At 52.0% G+C, this 4,508-nt stretch overlaps 1 long non-coding RNA gene across 1 annotated transcript in view; it reads right to left on the reverse strand.

Annotated features, from left to right (window-relative positions):
* Positions 1–3,934, reverse strand: part of LOC129669576 (uncharacterized) — an 8,424-nt gene extending 4,490 nt beyond the window's left edge. Inside the window, exons 1-2 of the long non-coding RNA XR_008719045.1 lie at positions 3,857–3,934; positions 294–530 (exon numbers count right to left, since the gene is read on the reverse strand). This is a non-coding gene — a long non-coding RNA (uncharacterized LOC129669576). The remainder of the gene's footprint in view (positions 1–293; positions 531–3,856) is intronic.
* Positions 3,935–4,508: the final 574 nt, after the last annotated feature.

Genomic DNA, 4,508 nt, shown 5'->3' on the forward strand with positions numbered 1-4,508 from the left:
ACACACACACACACACACACACACACACACACACACACACACACACACCCACCCGTGGCCCTAGGGGCCCAGGGGCTCTGCCTCAGGCGGGCGGTGGCTCAGCCTGTTCCTGCGGTAGCCCAGAGGGGAATGCCTAGACTGGACCCTCGGGCGCCGCCAGGGCTTTCTTTTCCCCACCCAAGTCTTCCGCCAGCAGCTGATTTCCCCCATCTACCGCCAACCACAGAGTATGCAAACGCGCGGTTCCCAGGCAAACAAAACTAAACTAAAAACAAACAAGCAAACAAGCAAACCTTCAGAATACGAAGAGGGAAATTGGATTCTAGGAAGCAGGTGGAGAAAAGTCTGGGTACTCTGAGAGTTCAGGGGTGAGGACAAAACTCCACACATCTTTCAAACGTGGTGGGAATTTCTTTACTTTCCCGTTTTCCGTTCCTTCTCGTCGTGGTTTCTTGCTGTCTTTTATATCTCCCTCTTGGTGAGCGTGGGTTTTAGTTTCCACACACTTGGAGTCCTCGTGGGAAGCCATTCTGAGAGGAGGGAAGAGCGACTTTGATTTAGATCTAGTCTCAGGGCCTATGCTATCCCCACCAGCAGAAGCCGACACAGATGGTAAAGAGACCCTTCCCAACTTCGCCCCCACCTGTCTCCTACCTAGCAGGAGCAGTCACCGCTGAGTTAGAGAATTGGTACCTGTAAACTGGGTACCAGTAGAAGCTATAAAAGAATATTAAGAATATTAATAATAGCCTCGTGTGATTAACCACTCATTTAGATCCCTCCAGGTTTGGCTTAGTGCTACAGGAATAACTAGAGCCTAGAGGCATAGACGAAAAATTAGGAAATGCTCCACCTACACACACACACACACACACACACACACACACACACACATACATACATACATACTCGGGGTGGGGGGCAGGGAGAAGCTGTGGAGGCAGGGGATTCACTACTCACCCTCTGCCACACAATCAACATGGAGTACACGGGACCCTGTTTCAAAAAGCCCCAAAGCGGCCGTTGACAGCCAGCAAATGGAGGTTTGTACAGGGACTGTGTCTTTGTAGGGACGGAAATAAGAGGGAACAATGTCCTTCAAGAAACACAGCCGCTCCCTGAAGGCCCACACACTTGCTTTGCCTTCTAGCTTACCATGTTCCCTGTCAGCCCTTCTACTTCTCACAGATGCACTTAACCCCAGAACCTAAGGCACTGTGCCCAGAGACGCCCTCCTTAGACAAGAAAGATGTCTTTGACACCTTGAAGCTACTACTGAGTGAGGGCTGGCAGGTAAATTTGTAGACAACTAAGTCTGGAAAGTGCAAGCCCTCTGCCTTCCTTCCAGAATTCCACACCGGGCACTCTGTCCTCTCCCAGTTTGGAGGTGGGCAATCCCTTCTGCTCACTGGGCAAACTCCTGGCTCTGATGAGTGAAGAAATGTTAGGGTGGTGGTAGCGTTTGTACATTTGAACCAAGTTCATTGACTTACAGGCTTCCCCATCCTGCCCCAGGCTGGAGAGGGAAGTGGAGATGGGTGGGGGAGGGAGGGTACTAACTCTTTAGGGAGCCATTATACTCTGGGTTCCTCGGGTTGACGTGAGTAAATGACTGTGCCACGAGTGTCTTAGAGAGTGGGGATGTGGGGATGACCTTTTAAAATGTGTCACAAACCTTCAAGCTCTCAGACAGCCGTTTCATCACTTCACTCACTCTCTAGGAGAAGATGTCATTTCAAGTTCTTTTGCGTGTGGCCGGGAGATCTAGCCCAGCCTACAGCACTCCTGTCCTAGGAAGCTGGAAGTTTATTTGGAAGCAAAGACTCTAGCTAGGGCTTCCCTCTTTATACCGACAAGGTGTCCTTTCAGGCATAAAGCATTTAGAAACGTCCTCCTTGTAGGCTGTGAAGATTAAACATGAGCCTGTAAAAGGTTTGGCACTTAATAGGCACTCATTAAAAGTTAGTTCCTTTCCTCTATGTCCTGAAGGGGTTGGCAGATTTTATTACTCCTCCAGATGGAAGCACTGAGCTGGGGTAGTGGAGGAGCTGCAGAGGGGTCATTAGCGTCCCTAAAGTTCTTGCCCTGAAACCCAAAGGCCATCAGACTTATCAAGATATCAGACTCAGTCCCTTGAGACAGTGAGGGACAGTACAGAGGCATGTAATGCTCCATTCCAGGCTCAGGCCACCATAGGTGGGCTCTCACAATACCACTGCCACAGAGACTCTAATTAGCCCTAGGCCTCACTCCCCTGAGTTAAGAGAGCAGTTCCCCCCTTCTCCTCTAGCCCTCATGGCTAGAGCAGATAGGGACCAGAATAAGAGGTGGGGAGCACTGTATTCTGCACCTTCAGAGTTCCTTGGTTTCCAAATGTTACACTGGACCTGGTGCCCATGGAGGGAGAGGACGGCCACAGACTGTTAATTTAAAGCTCAGGTTCCATCCCTGATCAAAGGACTGGAACATAGTTCTGTTTGTTTATTTATGTATTCATTGCTTCTGGGGAGAGAATTGGAGCTTTGCTCATGCCCTGCAAGTGCAGTTATTTTTTAAAAAGCATCAATCTAATGTCACCTTTTAAGAGATGTCACCCCTGTCCCAAGCCCTATCTTCCTACGGCTGACCCTTCCAGAGGTCCTGTGTGCCCAGCACCTGTCATTTAAGCTAGGGCAGGACAGTCAGTCTGAGGAGGAGAGAAGAAGGCAACAGTCTTTAAGGCTGAAAGAAAGACCCTCAGGATCTGGAGTGCTGTGGGAGGCCTGGCTTGTGCATGGAAGTATTTAGCAGGTTCAGTGCCATTATTGCCTAACAGGGTGTGAAAAGTAATATGAATGTGAAATACTGTGGGAAAATGGAGAGTTTCCAAGCAGGCAGCAAGGTCCCTCTGGCTGGCCTGGAGGACTCAGAATCCCTCAGCCCCTTTGTGGGGCTTCAGGAGTTCTGAACAGGAAGGCGTAGGGAAGGTGGGGGTGGGAAAGGGCTGAAAGGGGGAGAGAAGAGAGACCAGCATTAAGAGCACTTTAGCGGCAGATGGCTACCCAGCTGACAGCTCGGGGGTAAATCCCTGCTTCCTCTACTCCCCAATGTCTGATGCCTCTATGTGTATAAAAGATGAAAACAATATTTCATCCAAGTTAAAACAACAACAACAACAACAACAAAAACCTGTCAACCCAGCAAAGGGCCATAAGAAAATGTGTGTGGGCTTCCTCAAGAGGTGGAGAGGAGGGCTGAATGCCCGACTTCCGATGGAAATGTCCCAAATCAAGACCGGATCTAGAGCGCACAAACCTGGCTGCCTAGGCGGTGTCCTGTAAACAAAGGCTCCCTCAAATTCTGACAGTAACACCTCTACCTCCAATATACAGACAGGGGTTCCGACTTTCCCACCTTGGGCCTCGGCAAATCCTGTCTCAGGCAATAGAGGGAGCCAGACTTTCTCAGCAATCCTTGGGAGGTGCGATATTTTTTCGACCTGTTTTTTTTTTGGGGGGGGGGTAGGGTGGATAAAGGCACACTCCCTTCCTCCTCACCCCCACACGAAGAACATAGAGGCGCAGGATGGAATTACCCTCAACCCCATCCGCATCCTCAGACATCCCTGCCTCTTTCCATACATGAATAAGCTCATGCATGGCTAGTCCACATTTAGTTGAGGAAGCGAGGAAGTGAATGCTTCCCTAAGAGACAGGAACTATCTTGTTTGTTTTTTTGTTTTTCTGGAGCCTCCTTCAGTTTGAAGAGCTTGTCTTTCGCTTCTACAGCGCAGCACTCCGTAAGACTGCATCGCAGCAGCCAGGCTCACAGGTGCTCACAGATGGTAAAAATGGTGCTGGTGGGAAAACAGACCTACCCCATTGCGTATCATTCTGTTTTACAGGTCACTATGCAAACGCGAGCCGCCGCAGTCACCGAATTTCTCCGCGTTCTAACAAACAGCAAACCGAGGCTCTGGGACCCGCAGCGTAGAGGAACACAGGAAGGGCGAAGGGCGTGAGGGGATGCGCAAGGAGAAATCAAAATCAGAAACACGGAGACCAGGTGGGCCCGAAAACGGTGGCGCTGACCTCCAACCTCCTTCCGGAGGCCTGAAGCTCCGAAGTCACACCCGGAGGTCCAGCTCCCAGGCGCGCGGAGGAGCGACCCCGAATCCCAAGGAGCTGGCTGCGTCCCCGGCCCTGGGCCTCCTCCGAGGGCTCGCAGCTCCTTCCCCGCACCCCGGCTAGCCTTCCTTCTCCGCGCGTGGGGCGCAGGCTCCTTCCTTCCCGTGCTTCCCGGGTGAGCTCACTTCCTCCGGCGCCGCGCCATCCCCGCGCGGCTGGCGCCCCCCGGCCTCCAGCTGCTGCCCAGCCCGCCTGGACGCCCAGCCTGGCCTTCACCCCCTCTGCTTTCTCGCCTTAGGGGCTTGTTGGATCCGCCCCAGGTGGGATTCCTCCTGGAAGAAAGCGGAAGAAAAAACGCTCAAAACCCTGCCGAAGCGGCTTCTTGCAGCTCCCAGCTTCAGC

The sequence above is a fragment of the Psammomys obesus genome, unplaced genomic scaffold (assembly GCF_907164565.1).
Source record: "Psammomys obesus unplaced genomic scaffold, mPsaObe1.curated_primary_1811, whole genome shotgun sequence".
Lineage (NCBI taxonomy): Eukaryota > Metazoa > Chordata > Mammalia > Rodentia > Muridae > Psammomys > Psammomys obesus.